Genomic DNA, 22,422 nt, shown 5'->3' with positions numbered 1-22,422 from the left:
AGCGAGGATGCCTCAAAGTTTTTCCCGCTCGCTACTATTAAAAAGGGGCATCCCACGCAAACGGCTCGGGGTACTTTGAGAATCATCTAATCCTATAAAACCTCGCTTAATGGGAGTATGTTTTTGCAGGCTAGTTGGTGCCTAAGCATTCTGGGTTTTTTGCGCTGTTGTTGTTAGTAAGCGCTTGTGCTGTCTACCTCGTTTCTTTTGTGTCGCGTCTTTTGCGCAAAAAACCCAGAATGCTCGCTTAATGGGCGATACGTGAAGCAATAGTAATAATAAGAGACCAGCCACTGAATAGGAGCATAAATTAGATACATAAACTGCAAAGGAGGGGGGGAGAAAGCGAGGGCACACATTTATTAACAAAACAGCGGCGATGGAAGCGACAACGACAGAGACAGAAGGCAGTTTTCGGGGCCCCATACTCCCGCGGTTAACTTTCAATTGCCGCTACGCGCTCCGTGCAGTATGCGCCCAAGCGACGTTAGAGAAAGGACCTTAAAGCATTCAGGAACTGCGTTGCCACTTTCATTGCAGGTGGCGCAATGTACTCCCTCCGTGTAACTTGCTTGTCGGTTGCCTCATCCCGTGTGTGCAGTAATTTCATGCCCGCATGCAGTTGATTATGCGAGGGGGGTCTCATGACACTAATGGTATTAAAATGCCGAGACGCCATAGCAGTTTTCCTCGGCAGCAGCCACAGTGATAGGAATGCACCTCTGAATGTATAACGAGCAGAGTGCGTTCCAGGAAAACTGACATCATTTACGGTTGTTGCGTAACTAGCGAACTGAGCGATAGCCTAAACTTTGTCATTTTTCTTTTAAATCCCTATCCGTGTCGCCCTATGCTTAATCGCTTCCGCCACGCTGCGATCCTATAGCCTCCATACCCCTGCAACACGGGCGAAGTCAATGCTCAGTGAGTGAATGCCAATCGAAATTTTCGATGGCCATCCAGATGCGCCGTTCCATCACAGCGGATTTCGATCGGCCGCGGTGGATCAGTGATTATGGCGCCCGGCTCCTGACCCGAAGCACATGGGTTCGATCTCGGCCGCGGCGGTCGAATTGTTTTGGACGCGAAATTCTAGAGGCCCGTGTACTGTGCGATGTCAGTGCAAGTTAAAGAACCCAGGCGGCCGAAATTTCCGGAGCCCTTCACTATGGCATCCCTCATAGCCTGAGTCGCTTTAGGACCTTAAACCCCCGTAAACCATAAACCAACCGAATTTCAACGACATTGGGTAGTGGCCATGCGATCCGACAGATGCCACAAGAAATAGCAATGCTGAATGAAAGCGCGCAGGGAAGCATTAATACACCGGTCTGTTTTGGTTTATAGGGTTTAACGTCCAAAAGCGACTCAGGCTATGAGGGACGCCGTAGTGAAGAGCTCGGGAAATTTCGACCGCCTGGGGTTCTTTAACTTGCACTGACACCGCACAGCACACGGGCCTCTATGGCACTTCGCCTCAGTCGAAGTGTGACCACCGCGGCAGTGATCGAACCCGCGTCTTTCGGGTCAGTAGCCATGAACCAAAAGAACTGAGCCACCGCTGCGGCCTGTAATCAAACGAGCTAAATATTAAAGTAGGGCTGTCTGTAATTGTAAAGTTTGTTCGAAAAAAGTTATTCAAATACTTCACTGCTTGGCAGAATCCTCAGACAGTGATGGTGTGGTGACGAGCAGCCTTAGTGTTAAATATAGAGCTGAGGAATCCGTCAAATTCGAAAATACGCGTGTTGTACGTGGGTGCCTGATAGTTTCCCAAAATATAATTTCTTTTTTTTTATTATTCCCTTCCTAGAAGCGACGTAAACCCCGATTAAAAATGTGTTGTCGCATCGCATCACGCCGCGCGCGAAGCCAGCGAAGCGTGCAAGCGGCTGAAAGCAACGAGCAGGAGCCGGTTAGGTGACATTATCACTGGGGTCAACCACTTCCGTTCTTTTCCATGGTTCTACCAGCAGCCACGCTCGCTTCTGTGCTTCTGCCGTTAAACCGAGCCCGTAATCGACTGCGATCGTCTGTTTGGCCTGCACGATGCCCACGCTGTTCTGAACTACTCCTGGAATTATAGCATTGGCGGCACTGCACAGAAATTTGCACCGCACAGGGAAGCTGTCTGTGCGTGCGGACAGCGTTAAGCGTGTTTAAACTGAGTATAGTGAGTCCGCCAAACTCACTTCGCCTTGAATACGTTCTGCAGCGAATATCATTGAAGTTCTTAGTGTGACGCTGCACGAATGACACTAAATGCCCGTGTGACTCGTGGAAAGCGACAGTAAGTTTTGCCGCTTTTACAAGGATTACAATACCACTAGGTTCCGCTCACAAAACTCGCTCGTAGCCGCCTCTTTTAGTCACTTTCGTTAAAGAAGTGCATGAAAGAGAGTAGAACACGCGGGCTCAATTAAAGGGCGTTTTACATTTCGCCTCCCTGAAAATGCCGTCGCGCGGCTGGTGTAGAGCCCATACTCATCAAGCTGGATTCACACGACGGATGCGTGCACAGACGAATCAGTGACGCCACGTAAAGCCCGGGGCCATCCACGTGCTCAGAGCATTCACATGACGGATGAAAAGAGCAGGGGTCGTATTCCGTAAGCTGTCCATTTTGCGTTGTCCATTCTGCATCAATTTGGTCCTCCGTCATTGGTCACTCAGATGTACCCGCGGCTTTCTAGCGTCTGTGGGAAGCAATCCGACCATTGGATGGTTGGCGTTTGGACCTCACCGCTTCTCTGCGATATCATAGAGTTAACATAACCAACTCTAGAGGGAAAGCTGCCCACTGAGCCCTTAGTAGAACGTTAAGTTGGGCTCGTTGGTAACGGTTCATGGTTGAAAAGCAGCGCACAAAAGACTAGAGACAAGAGTAAAGGCGACGACAGGACAAGCGCTGAACTCACAACTAAGGCTCTATTGCGAAATGGGTATATAAGGAAGGCATAATACATGAAAACAAAATTGAATAAACCTATGACAATGATAAAACCAGCGTGGCCGTTGCTTGAACAAGCGTTTGCAAGAACACAACAACAATTTAGATAAAAGCAATGACCAATCTTATTTTGTTACTCATTGTAAGGGGTGCGCCGTGATGAAAAACAAGAAGAAAAAGTGCGCTGCTTTGTTAAGTCAAGCAAAGGTGTTGTATTCTCACAGAGATCAAACCACGCGGGAAGTAGCAGAAGCATACTTCATCGCAACGGAGCAACGGGGCTGCGTTAACAAACCTTCGGTTGCTTTAAGTGATAACGAGATCATGCTTCTTGGCAGATTTTGGGCTTCGGGCGCACGCTAGTTTTATCATTGTCATAGGTTTGTTTGTTCAATTTTGTTTTCATGTATTATGCCTTCCTTATGCCTTCGGAATAAAGCCTTAGTTGTGAGTTCAGCGCTTGTCCTGTCGTCGCCTTTACTCTTGTCTCTAGTCTTTTGTGCGCTGTTTTTCAACCATGAGCCACTGAGCCCGTACGTACCAGTGGGCAACGCATGAAGGCCGCCAAGATCCAACGGTTTGTGTGTTGCCAATTGTTTAGACACTTGCTAAATACGGACAAAGACGGGAGTTGTAACCTGGCAACGTAGACCGTGGGAAGATGGCTATATGCAGAGTAGGTCTCGACTGCGGTGAACATGCTGTAAACAACGTGAAAAGCGTCGCGTTTGGAGAATTTCTGATGATATGCAACGTCGCATACGGACTATTACATCATATGGGAGCCTTGTTTCTTCTGATTTGTTGTTTGAAGGCAAATACCGCGGTTTTGACGCGCTTGGAGTGTAGTTCGTCCGTAGAGTGCGCGGGATTTTGTCTGTCCTTTGTTGCCGAGCACAAATGAATGTGGGAAATTTGCTTTCTCCCTAAAAAGACGAACACAGTTCCCAAAGAAAACGAATGCCCAAGGTAAATGGAGCTGGAACAACTGCTCTGCCTGGTTTATTTTGAATGGTGAGCGTTTTGTTGCAGTAAATGTGGAAGGCTTGTTAACTCCGGAGGAAAACAGCGCAAAAAAAAACGTGGACAAAATAAAGACAAACACGAGAGGACCAGCGCCAGTGTTTGTCTCTTTTTTCCACGTTTTTTTGCGCCATTTTCCTCCTGAATCATGAACCAACTAGCCAAAACTAGAGTTCTGTTTGCTAACTACCGCGGGCCTCCGGCATTTTCTAATATCTTTCCTTCAACGAGGAATCCCGTTCCGTGTCTTTTCTGGCACGGGAGAAGCTCACAATGGAATTTTTCGCGCGCAGAAACGCTCAGAGCCTCATCACGAACGATTGAAACAAGGTGGAGGCAGAAATGCACGAAACAGCATGTACCGCTCACTTTCATCTCTAGCAATCTGCGCACTAAATGTGGGTGCTTGATTGTTTGTTGTGGTGGGTTTTCTGTTCTTATTTGTTGTTTTTTTTTACGCTTCTGACTGCTTTCGATTCGAATGTATGACACTGCTTTTTCTATGAATGTTTGACAGTGCTCTTGCTAAGAATTTCTATATTCCTCTATTTAGTTTCAAAAACCATTTATCAGAAGCTAGCACCGCTAGTACTTATACGCACGGAATGGAAAGTGTTCTGCGATTACGCATTAGTACGCCTTATAGAAAATTCACCTTACAGGACTCATTCCGCCCCGCTTTTCAAGAAGAACAATGTGGTAACAATCGAAAACCTGGGAAACAGAAAAACTGCAATCGCCATATTCCGCGCAGTCAAACGTAATGAAACTGCATTTTTCCCAAAATATCTGCTGAAGGAACACAACTACAACACAACGTGCACAGCTTACAACATATGTAAAATACGCACAAATTATGGCAAGCAAAAGCAATCCTTTGTTATACCAAATTTGTTAAATCGTCACCCAGCCATCATAACAATTGTAAATCAATCATCGTCCATAAGGGTTTTCAAAAAAAAAGTTGAATGCCTACTTAATGTTATAGTGGAAAGGACTTGACTTGGTAGATTTCTTGCTTTTTGAGTGCCAGTATCTCACCTTTGCATCACGTTTTGTATCGCTGCATGTTTTTCGTTTTTTTACCTATCCTTCAATGCCTGCAACCGTTTTCATGTCCACATTTTACTTTTTTTTCTTCACCGTATGCTGAGGTGTTGTGTGTATTGAGAGGCTGACACTCGTCAGGCATCCGTGCCTTTTTTTTCAGCCTCTTAGACAGACATGTACATTTGTATCTCGTCTGCCTGAAATAAACTTCAACTTCAACATATATGCTGTCTTGTTGTCAAGCCTATTTCGTGTCACTGGCAGTGTTCGGAGCGATAATGCGTTGTGTCACATGCTTGAGCTGAGGATTATAAGCGTGCCTGTTTTCCGTCTAACAAACAGCTGGTTGTGTGCACATGTGTGGTTTTTTTCTTGTACCGTTGTCGTTGCGCGGCCGTTAATTTCAACAGCGTCACCTTTACTTACCACATGCATTAATGCTGCAGAACATGATGAGAACACCCGCAAGAACATCAATGTGTACTCTGTCAAGCAGATTGAGTCAATGGCGTTGAGAAAGCCGAATACCGTGAAAAAGTAAACGGCAGCAAGGTTGATCTGCTTGGTCTCATCCGCCTTTAAAGAGAGTTCCGAGAGTGGGAGATTTTCGTTTACACGCTTTGCAGTACGTAGTTGTCGCCAAATATGTAGATGTATCACTTCCCGCGTTTACTCAGAGATGATGCGACATGCCCGATCCTTTTGGAGCTTTTGCCTTGCATACAGCCCACGAAGGTGGCTTCACGGCGCATGACAGCGCGAGTGACTCCGTCGTATGCAGCTCCTTGCATTAAGTTCCTTGATGCCATAGCTTAATCCCCTTAAGCAACCTGAAATCAGGTTCGAAAACAGAAGTTTCAAACCGAAAATCCCAGTGCGTTTACCCAGTTTACTCGTTAACATCGTTTACAATCGTCCGATATTAAAAGAAAGGACTACAATCAGCATTCTACACATTACAAAGTGTGTTTAAAATACTATAAATATGCTTAAGGGCACCATACAATAATTTTCTCTGGCACAGTTTTCGGGATTCGAGTTCAAATTTTAACCATCCTTGATTTAGCGAGAAAAAACTGTGCTGGTCACATTAATGTATTTTAAGATAGCGTCCAAGATGACATCTCACTGTCGTGGACCGCTCTGCTAGCTCAGCTGTATCCCCTTTTTAGAATACGGCTGAGATCCCGAAACGAAAAAGCGTCCTCTCCGCAGACAGTACTTCGTCGGCCTGACTCAGTGACGTCAAGACACGTTATGCGCGGTTCGTCCTCGGGATCTTCGATTCGGTCCTTCGCGTGCATCCATGATCAGCAGAACGCTGTGGCCCCTGATCAACGGCGACGGGTCATGTATTCCACGTAATATGGCCTTAAATATTACATTTCCGTCTCCAAAACGTCAAAGGATAAAAAATAATTGGAAAGACGAGTGGAATGCGGCCACAATCGCTTCCCTCCTGCCGAAAGGTGAAACACATTCTGGCCCAATAATTTACGTCCATAAGTTTTTTTTTCTTTTCAGGCAGGCTTTTTTCCAGCCCTTAATCCTGCACGAAAGCTATCAAAGCGCGCACACGTGCTGACGTCCTACTAACGCGAAAAGTATTTCACGAGCTTTTCGTTTCGGCGGTGTGCATGTGTCCACTGCCGCTGACAGCATCTATAGCTGCCCCTGGAATGCTGAGGGCCCAAGAGCATACGGTACATTCTTAGCGCCTCGGCGAATCGGAAGCTCTCCTTAAGCACAGAGTTTGTTGTCAGGATGACACGACTGCAACGCAGCAGAGCGGGTGCCGTCTGCTAGTCGCAGCAGCGCCGGAGCATACCCCTGTGACGTCACAGCTGTCGTGACCAATCGCAGGCGACAGCCGGAGCGGCTGTGCGGCGGGGCTGCGGCCGCTCATTTTTTGGGATTTAAAGGTTCTTGGGCGTATTTTTTTTTGCCTATTTGCGCATGATATTCGTGTTGTAGGACAAAAATGCATCGAATGACAGTTTTAACTCTTTTTTTAAGACCACTTCAGCAGCCCTGTCTTACGGTAGGCAGAGAGCATGAGTGGCATTCATTTACCGCCTACCTGTTTGCCAGACATCAATTATTGACTCTTACGAGTTTACAGCTACTATCTTTGCAGCACTTCTGGAGTACTTATTTGCTTCTGTTATGGCAAAGCACGCGAAGGGGCCAGAATGAGCTAAAGTGAACCAAATTCGGCAAAATGAGAAGAACAACTGTTTGTTTACGTATGACCGGAGAGTTTCTCAACATTACCTGTACATCTGACGCGGCTGATCGAAGGAAGCGGCCGTGCATCTGACCACTGGACAGTGTGCGAAGCGCTCACTTTGAGCACTGAATAAAAATTAGTTAATTAACTGGTTAATGCAGTTTCAAAGTTCCTCATCCCATTAATCGTTGAGTCGATCCCCATTGAGTTCAGTTGGTAACGGGAAACCACCGTCCGGCACCGGCCGATCCACACTGAGTCCGATGACCATTCACTCATCTGCCATTCAAATGCGACCGTGGTGCAGGACTGCTGCTACACTACTAGCACACCTTGTAACGTGATAGCGTTAGAGCGGACCCGGGAGTCACAACGAAATCCCTCATGGGTCGACGACGTTGTGATGTCACCACCACATGACCTAGCGCGGGTACTCAAAAGGCACCACAACGATCACAAAGCACAGCAGTGATGACAACACTACCAATTCCTCGTTGGTCTACATGCTGGTTGGTCACCATTTCATCACTTAGTGCTTCTCAAGAAAGAAAAGCAACTGCGCTGAAAAGAAACATGGTTGAGGCGGGACTCGAACCGCTGTTACTTGGGTCGTGAGGCGGGCGCACCACTGAGAAATGCTCGTTTAGTGCGAAAGTTTCAGGGCTTTATGCGACCACCTCACACCGCATTAGACTCTTAAGACTACTTAAGCGTCCGCAAAAATTTTTCTTGTAACCACTTCTGACCCCTACGCAAACGCGAGCTTTCTTTAGCTTCAGCAAAGCAAAGACGCTCTTCTCTCGAGCTGTGCTACGAGTGACGCGTGATACAGTATACCAATGCCAACCATTCAGGGTAATAACAACAGCAGTCACTAAGAAAAAAGAACTAGTTACCTGTTTTTAATTAAACGTTCTTGACGTACTCGGCCCACTTTTAGGTGAGAAACTGCTCAAGACTTTACAAGTTGCTCTCAGCGTTATGGCGTCAGAATGATAGTCGTACAATTTCGTGAGAACCACCCCACTTAAGCTTTCGCAATAATTATATTTAGACTTCTGCGAGACAATAGGAAGGCCAGAATATTTTGAAAAAGAAATGACTAAGCCCACGCCCAGCGCACCCTCACACTCCGCGATTACACTGCTCTCAACCTTTATCTAAAAAAAAACGACTGTTCGTAGTGCTCTGCAGATTCCCATTAAATGGCTTCGCATTCGCATTGGTTCCTACATAAGGGGAAGCTTTGTGGTGACGACGCGCGACCTGGTCGATTCTCTATGCAGCTGCTGGTGTCCCTCTCTCCCCTCTCGAAGCGGAGGCTGTTTGTCGAATCCTCCTTGAAGGAGCTACAGTAGCGGTACTCAAAAGTCCGATCTCACGAAGAACCCCTTGGAAGCCTGCCTCATACTTGTCATCAAAGGCGAAAAACTTTGTAGCCTCCCGACGTCGACGACCTAGACCTCACTATCCAAAATGAAGTCGAGTTCAGGTCGGCGAATGGTTGAGACCACGAAAGTGGGGTCAACAATTTCCATCTCGACCTCATTCCTCCAGTTCCAGTGAAGTTGGAACAGCGGCGAGGTCGAGTAGTTAGGTCAAAGCTCTTCGTAACACCCTGACCTCCATCTGCGCACATGTCGTGGCTTCAAGTATCGTTTTGAGCTTACACTTATATTCACTGACCACCAATATTGCATGAACCGTCTTTTTTTTACATCCACGCGAACGGTTTAAGATAAAAATGGCTGCATAGATACGTAAACAGGCCCACTGGCTGCCAAATTCCGCATATGTCTATTTGAGTGATTCCATCCTACCAGGCGTTTTCAGTTCAACCTATCTTTGCGACGTTCATCGGCACCCGAGCGAAAACATGCCGATCGCGAATAGAGACAAATTACTTCCGGTTCGGGTAGGAGAAGGTGATAGTCGGCGCCTTGCTTTCGCCTGAGCAGGTTAAACAGCTTCTCTGTGAATCGCATATCTTTCTTGACCATTGCGCGCATCTGGACGGTAGGTTCGCCGCAGAAAAACCAAAAACGAACTTTTTTCTTTTGCATAATTTTTTGCGCGTATAATCTCATTGCATACATGGTCTCATTAATCGAATTCTCGCGCCTATGGGCGCAAGTGATAGCTTGCTGGGGCGGAATAAACTAACAGGCAATAAAAATGAAATAATGCAGTGTTTGCCAAAGGTAAGGAGCCCGTGGGGTTAGCCTAAGGTGTCCAGCAGGTCTCCTGTGGCATCTGTGAAAGTATTAACTTTCGGACGGGTGAGGACGAGGGTTTTTCTCACCTTCAGGAGACTTTGAACGCTGACGATACAAACCAAGCCCCATGGCGTAAATGTCAGAGATATAGCCATTATTTGTTGATGTTGATAACTTGCATAGCTCTGTGTATTACTTCCCTTCACGCTGGCATGCCTCGTGTAAAACATTCCTTTAGCTACTCTGTTCTATTGCAAAATTTTCTTAGGTGCCTGAAGTGTGAAGCTGGTGTGAAACACCATTTTTTAAGCATTTTCTCTGAACGCCTTTCCTATAAACGAAAAAAGGAGCCGTTAAAACTAACGTCATATTTTCTTAGGAGTTTGTAAAACGCCATTACAACAAAGAATCCATATAGTTACACGCCTATTATATTCGTGATATGGCATGTACTTCCCTGATTTATAAGACCATATCTTATACCTTACGTAAGAGCGCAGCCGATTCTTTATTAGCAATAGCAGCGATTAGCGATTAGCAGCTTATTAGCGATGTTAGCGATTAGCAACTTATTATTAGCGATGACTGCGCCATTTATCGCACAATTACTGACCACACTGACTCTATTAAGCTTCAAGAAGATTTTACAAAGAATCTAACTGGAGCGATAAATAGTTCATGCAACTAAATGCTAGCAAATGTAAAACAAATCATGTATCGCGTCGCACTAACATCAATGACAACATGCGCACTTACTTTCTTCGCGACACTTCCCTTGAATACGTCAAGTCATACAGATACCTAGGTGTTCATATTTCACGTAACCTATTATGGCATATTCACGTCGAGCACGTCACTAATAACGCTAACCGGGTTATTGGATACCTACGTCAAAATTTCTCTGCTGCGCCTCTGTCAATAAAACTAACACTTTACAAAACATTAGTGCGGCCAAAGCTAGAATATGCTTGCGCAATATGGGATCCCTGTCAGGTCACATTAATAAACTCACTTGAATCCATTCAAAATCGCGCAGCATGTTTCATCTTATCTAACCATTCCCGTCACGCCAGCATTTCTTCTATGAAAAACACCCTTATCGTGCCAGACCTCTCTTCACGCCGTAAATGTTTTCGACTCTGTCTTTTCCACAGAATGTATCATCACCACCCTGTATTAAAGGATCATCTTTTTGCTCGCCCATCATACATATCATCCCGTTCTGATTACATGTTTAAAGTTGCTGTTCCATTTTACAGAACCAAAGTGTTTCATAATTCATTTATTCCCAAAACCAGCGCAGACTGGAAGGACCATCCTCCCTCCATCGCTGCCATCTCGGACATCTACAATTTGAAGACTACTGTATCTTCTGCCGTTTTGTAAATAATATTGCTTAACATGCACTGTTTAATTTATGTACCTTACCACTCCTTTCTGTAATGCCTTCCAGCCTGAAAAGTATCCGAAATAAATAAATAAACTTCTGTTTTCTTAATAGGCACCGGCCCCCATAGATTACTGAGAAGTCGGCGAACTAACAACCTCATCGGGACCAGGGAAGTTGAAGGTCAGGCTGAAATAAGATCAATTGCGGCCGCTGAAGACTAAGAAAAGGTCGGGTGAAGAAGCATCCACCTCAAGTTCAGGTTAACCTTGAGGGAGGTCACCGAAATGATATGGAGTTCAGCTGGGACTTATCTTCCCGAGGGCATACCCCCTAGGCCTAATTGTTGAAGGAAAGCGATCACTCCGAAGCTGTTAATCGTAAGCAAACAAAAATGCATCACATCCCGATTGCTATATGAAATTTCCATAATGGGAAAGGCGCTAAGCTTCTATTCGCTGTAGGAAAATATTCCACGTCGTTCCCAATTAAGAGCTACACAATGAATAAACGCTACGTTTTTAAACGTGTAGGACATCAGTTCGAACTCCTTTACTAGAAGTGCAACTTTTTGTCGTCTTTCTATTTAAATACCAAGAATTAACAGCACACAAGTCATCTATCCTTCACCATGGGCATGTGCCGGTTTTTAGGTTCAACTCTCAGATTATTTGGGGCCAAATTTCCGATTTATACTCCCGTTCGAAATCAGTATTGTTTCTATCTTTTGTAATCCAACCATTACGAGCAAGTATATGATCTAAGGTTTCTTCTGAGTGTGTGCTACCTTTTATGTAGCGCTCTGTGAAAATCTGCAGCAAAAAAAAAATGCCACATGATCGCACATCGGGCGCCGTCTGCTCCCGCCTGCGCGGTTCATGATCTGGAAATAAGTGGCCACCATAGAGATCGCTTAGTAGAGAGGCGAATAAGGGTTGCACATCACATTACAGGATGAAGTACACGACAACATGGAGACAGCACAAGCGCTGACTCTAAACGTTCATTTCGCATGCAGAAGCCGAGCGTCATAACTTCCGAGCCTCCATGGCAATCACTAAGATAAACTTAAAAGCCTCAAAATTGAAACTTAAAAACTTGAGCTTAAAAGCTCAACTCACCTATGTTTGTTAGTCCTCGCTTCTATAGAGCACAGGTCCTGGCAAACAGTTTCAGTATCATGATGTTGCAGCGACAATTCATGTGTTCTCTGTCTTCACATAATTAAAATGAGCTAGGATGCAGTGTGGACAGTGCTATGGAAACTACTGATAACTAGAGACCGGATTTTAGGCAAATGCCTATTTTTTTCAACGCTTCGTAGGCGCACCATTTTTACATATGAGCACGAAATAGGTGTTGACAATATGTTTAACACTCTTTTTATAGTGTCTATAAATGCCTATTTTGGGTGTCAGTGCCTATAAATGCCTATTTTCGACGTCGGTGCCTAAAAATGCCTTATTTTACAGAAAAGGGGCCTGAAATACGCTGTGGTTCTGCTTTCAGATTCTGTTTGTTTTCGAATCCATTTCGGTTTTGAGTAGAACACACACGTGGCAACATTAGATGACCTCGTCAGTTGGCTGTGGTGAACACGGCACCTACGTCGGCTGTGTACACAATACCAACCACGTCAGCCGAAAATATCGAAGCAACCTTTTTCCTAATTTCTACCATTTTATCGTGGCAGCTTGTTGGTGACTTTGGCTGTTAAAGTGGTAGTTTACCAGATGGCACCACATTTCAGAAAGTATACGGAGTAAGTTATAGGTTCGTCCGAATAATTCCCAGTTGGTTCCAATTGAAACCAACTGTAAAATGTTTCATAAACCTTCTGGAAACAGTTTAACTGAATAAAATTTCCACCTGAGTAACCTGCCTTATTTTTTGCAGTCAGTCTTGTACAAAAACGAGAGGTTCTCAGTCCTCAAGCAAATTACAGTATTTAGCGGTGAACATTCTATGACACCGAACAGTGTAAAGCCATCAAATGTTGTACAAGCACGCTCCTGTAACATCCGTTGATGTTTCATTTCATTTCATTTATTTCACGTTCTGAAAGGACATGCGTTCCTTTCCAGCATACAAGCTTGTTCTTACTGATACGAGGCATAAATTTGAGTCTATCAACCTGGAGATGGTGCTTGTCTGCTACTGCTTCCATAGCTTTAACGGTGATTTCTACAACATGAACTGATGGGCGAGTTGGTCTGACATATTTTCTAGTGAAGCAGCGCAACGGCACAAGGCCAACGGAAGAAGAGGACAAACACAGCGCTGAACTGACAACAAATGTTTATTCCGGATGCAATCAGCATATATATACTTCAGCACCTTCGAAAAAACAACAAAAGAAAGAGATAGGAGCGGAAGGTTTCATCCCAGTAACTATGCGCATGCAGCTGTATCGCGTGTACATCGGTCATATGACATCAGATAGTTGTGCTCTTTCAACGAAATGGCTACGGAAGGTGTGCTGATGCAATTCTCACCCAGCTTCATGATTTCAGATGCCTCGATTATCTCTCTAGTAAGTTTATCTTTGTGTTTGGTAACTACATGGCTGTTTTTGAATTTCGGAAAACAGGAACAATCCCGACAGTGAACACCTATGTGGCGGGCCGCATTCTTAACGTTGTTTCCACGCTCTCTAAATCTTTCATTTAGACAACGGCCCGTTTGGCCGATGTATGAAGCACCACACGTCAACGGGACTGAATACACCACGTTATCTTGGCATGGCACGTACTTCGTCCTGTGGTTTTTCTTGCAGTCAAGACCAGAGTCTGATCTTTTATCCTGGCCGTTCACCCTCGCACACAAGCCACTGAGTCTCACAGGCGCTGAAAAAACAACATCAACTCCAGCCTTTTTACCTATTCTTTTGAGATTGTGGGACAAGACATGGACATAGGGTATAATTGCCAGATTTCTTTGTTTAGAAAGAGGAGCAGCGTTGCCCCCCTTTAGCTTTTTCAAAATCCCTTCTGCTACTGACGCCAGAATATGAAGGGGGTATTTTGCATCGGTTATTCTTTCAACCTGATTGAAGAAACTATGTTTTATCTTGTGTGGACAGGATTTTTTCATGGCATTTTGAAAGCATGACACCACAATGCCTCTTTTCACGAGCTTCGAATGGGCTGAGCTATAAGGAAGTAAGGGCTTTTTGCTTCTAGGTTCAAAAGCCCAGCATACATGGAAATCATTGAAATATAAGGTCAAATCAAGGAACTTAATGCGATCGTTCACAGCCACTTCATGTGTAATTTCCAGCGGAGAAAGCACTTCCGAGAACATCGCGCACAGGTCATTCACTTCCGAAGCGAACCTAGCCGGGTCACAATCTAGCAAAATAAGGTAATCATCTACATATCTGAACACTCTGGAAACTGTAGAGTTCATCAGCGATTGTTCGAGTGCCCTGTCAAGCTTAGCTAGAAAGATGTCACTAAGCAAAGGAGCGATACAAGATCCTATGCAGATCCCATTCTTTTGAATAAAAACAGTGCCTTCCCATTCTGCATAGGTTGACTGAAGGTACACTTGCAGCAGGTCTAAAAAGCTTTCTGCAGAAATGCCACAGGCATTCTGAAATGCTACCGCTCCGTAGTCGTCAATTGCTTCATTAACGCACTTTAACAGCTTGTCATGAGGGATGGAATAATACAGGTCTTTTACGTCAATGGAAAATGCGCGTAATGACTTGGTCTGGTTAGTTTTTAAAAATTCAATCACTTCGTCCGACTTCTTTACCTGATAAGGGTCGTCAATAGTTAGGTGAGCTAGGTTACTTTGTAAAAACTTGCCCAGGCTCTTCTGCCACGTGTCCTTCTCAGAAACTATCACCCGTAAAGGCACGTCTACTTTGTGCGTTTTCGCGCTAAAAAACATGTCGAGGCTCCATCTTTTACATTTGTCAATAGAGGTTAAAAGCGCCTCTAAATTTAACTGTTTGCACAACTGTTTTGCCTTTAATTTGGCTTTTGCCAGGCAAGATCTTCTGCATTCTTTGAAGAGTGAGCGGACCGCATCACCGGCTTTTTGCTGGAAGCTATGCTTGGAAAATACAGCAAAACCCCCTTCCTTGTCTGCAATCAACAAAACTAGAGAGTTTTCACGCAAGTACCGGGCGGTCTTATCTACTGGAAAATCTATTCCACGTACTCTCGGGCGCAGCACAACATCAACTCCATCCGAAATGCACCTGCTGGCATCTGGTTCATCAGCTCGTCGGGACACGCGCCTTACCATTGCCAGTAGTTCCGGTGGCCTCAACTTAGGCTCAACAGCAAACTTTGGGCCAAGGCGTAGAACTCGTTGAACATCCTCCGGAATGTAAACTCCATCCACATTGTGCAGTTGGTTCGCCTTCCCTCCAGGTTTTCTTGGGTTTTCTTTTAACCTCTATTGACCAATGTAAAAGATGGAGCCTCGACATGTTTTTTAGCGCGAAAACGCACAAAGTAGACGTGCCTTTACGGGTGATCGTTTCTGAGAAGGACACGTGGCAGAAGAGCCTGGGCAAGTTTTTACAAAGTAACCTAGCTCACCTAACTATTGACGACCCTTATCAGGTAAAGAAGTCGGACGAAGTGATTGAATTTTTAAAAACTAACCAGACCAAGTCATTACGCGCATTTTCCATTGACGTAAAAGACCTGTATTATTCCATCCCTCATGACAAGCTGTTAAAGTGCGTTAATGAAGCAATTGACGACTACGGAGCGGTAGCATTTCAGAATGCCTGTGGCATTTCTGCAGAAAGCTTTTTAGACCTGCTGCAAGTGTACCTTCAGTCAACCTATGCAGAATGGGAAGGCACTGTTTTTATTCAAAAGAATGGGATCTGCATAGGATCTTGTATCGCTCCTTTGCTTAGTGACATCTTTCTAGCTAAGCTTGACAGGGCACTCGAACAATCGCTGATGAACTCTACAGTTTCCAGAGTGTTCAGATATGTAGATGATTACCTTATTTTGCTAGATTGTGACCCGGCTAGGTTCGCTTCGGAAGTGAATGACCTGTGCGCGATGTTCTCGGAAGTGCTTTCTCCGCTGGAAATTACACATGAAGTGGCTGTGAACGATCGCATTAAGTTCCTTGATTTGACCTTATATTTCAATGATTTCCATGTATGCTGGGCTTTTGAACCTAGAAGCAAAAAGCCCTTACTTCCTTATAGCTCAGCCCATTCGAAGCTCGTGAAAAGAGGCATTGTGGTGTCATGCTTTCAAAATGCCATGTAAAAATCCTGTCCACACAAGATAAAACATAGTTTCTTCAATCAGGTTGAAAGACTAACCGATGCAAAATACCCCCTTCATATTCTGGCCTCAGTAGCAGAAGGGATTTTGAAAAAGCTAAAGGGGGGCAACGCTGCCCCTCTTTCTAAACAAAGAAATCTGGCAATTATACCCTATGTCCATGTCTTGTCCCACAATCTCAAAAGAATAGGTAAAAAGGCTGGAGTTGATGTTGTTTTTTCAGCGCCTGTGAGACTCAGTGGCTTGTGTGCGAGGGTGAACGGCCAGGATAAAAGATCAGACTCTGGTCGTGACTGCAAGAAAAACCACAGGACGAAGTACGTGCCATGCCAAGATAACGTGGTGTATTCAGTCCCGTTGACGTGTGGTGCTTCATACATCGGCCAAACGGGCCGTTGTCTAAATGAAAGATTTAGAGAGCATGGAAACAACGTTAAGAATGCGGCCCGCCACATAGGTGTTCACTGTCGGGATTGTTCCTGTTTTCCGAAATTCAAAAACAGCCATGTAGTTACCAAACACAAAGATAAACTTACTAGAGAGATAATCGAGGCATCTGAAATCAGGAAGCTGGGTGAGAATTGCATCAGCACACCTTCCGTAGCCATTTCGTTGAAAGAGCACAACTATCTGATGTCATGTGACCGATTTACACGCGATACAGCTGCATGCGCATAGTGACTGGGATGAAACCTTCCGCTCCTATCTCTTTCTTTTGTTGTTTTTTCGAAGGTGCTGAAGTATATATATGCTGATTGCATCCGGAATAAACATTTGTTGTCAGTTCAGCGCTGTGTTTGTCCTCTTCTTCCGTTGGCCTTGTGCCGTTGCGCTGCTTCACTAGAAAAAAAGTGATTTCTAGATGGATGATGTTTATTTTACCATGGATCCTCGTGGACGTACGTAGGTCCGTGCAGAACTATGATCTTTTCGGCATATTCCGCATCAAGCAGCACTGTGTGCAACATTTTCTAGCATCTCGTATTTATGGTTTCCAGACCCTTCTAATGGCAAGCACCATTTGATAGCCGCGTGGCTCCAGAAACGTGAAGCCACAAACTATAAAACACTGTTTACACAAATGGCAACATATTTATTAATGTTGAAGCATTGTGCATGCCTGCAATAAATAAGTTCAATTCCTGTGTGAGCGAAGACTGAATTCATTTGTCAGATGCTTTGAATTGACAATGTTTCTATCAATTTCTAAATACATGGCTTCCTGTTAAGGTGTTCATTTTTACACTTTTGTACACAACAAGCGAATTGTTTGTTTCGAGGTATACCAAAGTGCTTTAAAAGTGTTGGTAACCGTCCCTTTTGCTCTGCTGAGGCATGTGTATTGTACGAAAAGTTGCGCGACAGTCTTAAAAAAAACGGCTTCTTATGTTCGTACCTTGCTTAAGGACCCAAATCATTCCTGCTGTGTTTTTGTTTTATTTTACGGCAGATATTGCGCACTGAAGTTCGGAACTCAGTGCATTTTTGATAAAGTTTATAGTGCCTATATTTCTCCGTTAGGTGCCTAAAATGCAATTTTTAGCCGCCTATTTATGGCGCCTAAAACATGCTTTTTAATGCCTAAAAATCCGGCCTCTACTGATAGCTAACGTACCTGCCATTCAACTTTCGAATACAGAACATTTTTTTTTTTTGTCGAAACAAATACTGCCCCTCGTCCCATAGTGTCTAACCTTTTGGTGGCCCGCAGAATGTAAATCGTGGATCCTAACTGAGCTTACACCGTCGCACAAAGAATGCGAAAATACTTTTATTATGATGTAAAAAATGGATTTGGATGACGAGCTTTATTATACACTTTGGTTCGGAAGGAACCACTGGCAAGAAACATTCGTTCTCAAAAAATAAAAACACCTTAATACTTGAACAGATCATGCTTGTCAAAAATGGTCCGGTCGACGACGCCGAAAATAAAATCTGAAAGAGACGGAGCCAAAATATGAATGCGGAGAAACGAGTCACCGAGTATTCAGCTACGCATGGTTTACTGCATCCCTTTCGCAATACCCGTGGAAGACAGCTACGGCATCGCATAGCGAAACCCGCGTGACAGATGAAGCGAAGCGCAGTGTATCGAAAACATGCTAAGCGTTTTGCAATACTCTTTTTCATGAGACAGGTGCAAGGCGTGTGAACACCCGCATTGCCGTCGCAGGCCCGAACAAGAAGGGCTTCTATAGGACTGCCCACGTTGCGTTACGTTATAAAGGAAACGCATACGCTAGGTTCACTTTTATTCGCCAAGAACCAACGCGGTTTTGTGGCTTATGGGTTGGCTGCTCGCTTCGCACTCTGCAGGTCCTTTATTCAATTCCCCGCACATTTGGAATAGGTTTTATTTTTTTCTGGTGACGTCACGATGAGCTTGGTTTGGTTTAGTTTACTGGGGTTTAACGTCCCAATGTCACTCAGGCTATGAGGGACGCCGTAGTGAAGGGCTCCGGAAATTTCGACCGTGTGGGGATCTTTAACGTGCACTGACATCGCACAGTACACGGGCCTCTAGAATTTCGCCTTCATTGAAATTCGACCCCCACGGCCGGGATCGAACCCGCGCCTTTCGGGTCAGCAGCCGAGCGCCGTAACCACTTAGCCACCACGGCGGGGCACGAGGTCACTTGGGTTTTGGTACAACATCATCTGGACAAACGCCGGGCTCCGTTGCTGATGAGCCATATAGGGCTTCCGCCTTAAAACCAGCGCACATCAGTGACGGTTTTGTCGCAACGGCAGAAAGATCCTTAAGCCAGTCCACGGCTGACCCCAACAATATTTGAGATAGCAGTGGGTTGCTTTGGGACCTTAAACCCCAATAAACCAATAAAAAAGCGCACCTATTACTGAAACTTGAGGGACACCTGACTTAACGAGGGTTGGGCTAGAAATATAATAAATGAGTTCAAGCAACTGAAAACTATTGGCTAGAAATACTTCAAATCATCATGTTGTTTCATTATCTAGTTCAAGATTATGAATTTTCAGCGTTATCGTTTGTGAGATACACGGCCAAAGGCTTTCCAAAAATCTATAAAAACGCCATGCACATAATCAGACAAATGCAGGGAAGTATGAAGGTCTGTTACCAACTCGTAAAACAGCGTTTGGCATGAAAACTTGGGACGCAGACCATGCTGGATGTTTACAAGTAAATCATTTTAATCCATATAGGCTATAATGTGGGCGTATAAAATGCACTCAGGTAGTTTACACTTAACTGACGTCAGCGAAATAGGCCTGCAGTTTCTGAAGACCGTGTTATCACCAGGTTTAAGTACTGGCAGAATATAAGTTGCTTTTCAGTCTTCTGTTACACATTCAGATTCAAGTAACTGTTGGAATATTAAAGAAATTATAACTGCTGAGAAATTACTATTAGTTTTAAAACTTTAGCAAGGCCACCATCGATTCCTGGGCCGGTCTTGAATGGCAAGCGGTAAACAGCACGTCAATATGGAATATTCGCATTAATATACAATATTAACTGGAGAGCGGAGACAAAAGCACGGTATACCGTATTTACTCGCATACTGGTTCATTTATCCTGCAGGCCGGCCTGCAAATACGTTAAAAACAAAAAAAATCTAAGAATGGCGTACTGGTCGACCAATGGAGGCTGCGAGCCAATAAAATCGGCAGTGATTTAGCTCTTAAACCTGGAGGATTTCGAAAACCAGGAAAGAGAGAGAAAGGCGATGGAGAACGTGCGGTAGTGGCGGCAGCGGCGGCACGCTAGCTATGCGCCGCTACTGCGCATGCGCAACTGGCGAGCGCGGCGGCCGCACCTCTGAAGCCTGGCCCGCATGGAGCGTTTTTTACCCGCGAAATCGCGTCGCGCGCCCAACGCCCGCGCCGGCGTCGACGAATTTACTCCCGCATGGTCAGCAGCCGAGCGGCGCGCGCTACGGGCGACGTTGACAAGATGGCTGCGCCCTGCTCGCCCACTTCGGAATAAATACATGTCACCGCTAGATTCTTCGACGTGATAGCTCGCTCAGATGGTAGCGGTTCGCTTTTACTTCGCACAGCTCGCCCACGCGTAGAGGTATAAGCGATAACTAGCCTTTGTTTTTCAGATAATTTCGCGATTTTCAAGCTCTTAGGCCTAACTGTGTTTACCTCGCAAGAACGACACCTGGTGAAGCAGTTGTCTAGCTTTTAGTCACTTGCTACATTTTCATCTATTAGCAGTTTTTCTACTTGGAACGAAAAAAGGCTCGCAATGCACCCATCGTAGTTATCAGCAATTACGGATAAAAAAATTCTTCAACACAGCGTTTATGTGCTTTGGCGTCTTGTCACTAGATGGCGCTACCGTTTACGCGTGCCCCTGATGGACGGCGCGGCCAGCTAAAAGCGACTCCTCCGAGAGACAACACGCTGCTCGGCCGTTTCGGCCGAGAAACCCGAAGCCCAAGCCTCGGTATTATAGTGAACTAGAACTCGGTACCCTCGGTGTGTCAAATGCCCGTGTTTCCGGATAATAACTATGCTTTCCGGGAAGCACGACGCAGTTTTGGTGGTCAAGCTACAGTGCCAGAGAGAGCTCGCAAGCGCGTCTCTCTCGACCGGCGTGGCTCCGCCCAGAGTCACGTGACGCCCGTTCCGGCTCTCATTGGCCCTCTGTCGCTGCCCTCTCCCGGCGTCGGCGCGGCGTCGACGTTTTTATCTGTTTCGACAGAACCCGACGATTTGGCAAAAACGTCCTCTCCGGCGGCAAAAAAACGCTCCGGTGCCGTCGACGCCGACGAATCGCCCGGAAAAACGCTCCATGCGGGCCACGCTTGAGTCACCCGCGCAGCGACGGCGGCGGGGCGCCAGCTGTGCGCCGTGTGACGTCACTGCTCCACGCGTATGCGCAGTATGGCCTTTTGTCAGCTCCACGAAATGGCTGGGCGACTCGCGTTGTGTTGCTTTCGCAACAAAATACCGATCCGCACAGACCGTAGAAGCGGGCGCGCTATGAAACTCCTCGCCGGAGACGGCGCATTCGGGTAACCAGCGCGGATTCGAGGCATCGTCCCAAGGGAAATGCGATAGAACACGCGTGACTCGGCATAGTAAAGGACTTGTTTCGTTCGCTGAAAGTTCGCCAGACTCGCTCAAAGTTTACAGCGCCGCCGATGCCGCGCTCTATATGGTAGTAATCCGCTTCGGGTGCACGTAAGCTTGGCGTTGTTGTTTCACGCGAATAGGCGCTCTCGCGACACCTTCCTAACGTGTTGCTGTCTGACGCGCTGTCTGACGCACTTTTCGGCCACGTCGAACCCGCGCAGTTATTCCACGGCTCCGCGCAAGACGACGACTCATTCAAATGCCTCCGAGAACGGCCACCGACCTTCGGGATGCAATGACTCGTCCTCCGGTTGAGCGACTGGGACAAGTTTCATTAATATATCGAGGCACGTCGAGGCGGTGATGGCGCAGCGCGACTCCACGCTTATCGGTCTTATCTGATAAGCTTTTGCGTGGCTCTCTTAAAAAATTCGAGGGGGCACTTTGGTGATCTGAAGTCCGATGAGCCGAAAGCCTTTCCCGCAACGCTCTCCAGCGTCCTTACGCTGGGCAAGGAGAACTGCATGTCGTAACATAACGGTTGGCACGCTCGGCTATGGAACGGAAGGATGGTCGTCCGGTTCTCACCGTGCCCAAGATTTTTGGATTTTTTGCTTATGGAGTGACCCATCAGCGCACAGATGCGGCGCGCAGATCCCGCGCACACATTTTCGCTCCATGGGCAAAGAAAGGCTATCACCTTTCTGGTTAATGACTAGTTAGTCATGACTTGTGACTAGTTATGACTTTCACTTCAAATGTAACAGACGGAGTCATGGCCGTGAGCATGAGCCATTAAAGGCTTTCGCCTTAAAAGGACTCGTGAAAGCCATTTCTTGAGGTGTCTTTGTTCGTAAATTGGTTTTTGGGGAAAGGAAATGGCGCAGTATCTGTCTCGCATATCTCGGCGGACACCTGAACCGCGCTGTAAGGGAAGGTGGGAGTGAAATAAGAAAAAGATGCCGTAGTGGAGGTCTCCGGAATAATTTCGGCCACCTGAGGATCTTTAACGTGCACCGACATCGCACAGCAAACGGGCGCCTTTTTGCGTTCCGCCTCCATCGAAACGCCGCCGTCGCGGTCGGGTTCGAACCCGGGTACTCTGGCTCGGTAGGCGAGCGCCTTAACCACTGAGGAACCGCGGCAGGCCGTTAACTTTTACTCTTTCCGTATACGGCGGCATCATCAATCGAGGTACATTCCTTTCTTTTTTTCTTTTACGC

At 45.9% G+C, this 22,422-nt stretch overlaps 1 protein-coding gene across 1 annotated transcript in view; it reads right to left on the bottom strand.

The window, feature by feature from the left end:
- Window positions 1–17,921: 17,921 nt before the first annotated feature.
- LOC149370273 (uncharacterized) overlaps window positions 17,922–22,422 on the bottom strand; it is a 65,451-nt gene continuing 60,950 nt past the window's right edge. Inside the window, exon 12 of the mRNA XM_089582912.1 lies at window positions 17,922–18,064. The gene's annotated coding sequence lies outside the window, so the exon portion shown is untranslated. The remainder of the gene's footprint in view (window positions 18,065–22,422) is intronic.

This window comes from Amblyomma mixtum, chromosome 1 (assembly GCF_055824585.1).
Source record: "Amblyomma mixtum isolate Tamu chromosome 1, ASM5582458v1, whole genome shotgun sequence".
Classification (NCBI taxonomy): domain Eukaryota; kingdom Metazoa; phylum Arthropoda; class Arachnida; order Ixodida; family Ixodidae; genus Amblyomma; species Amblyomma mixtum.
Note: the sequence above shows the minus strand (reverse complement) of the source record. Positions and strands in the feature narration are given on the sequence as shown.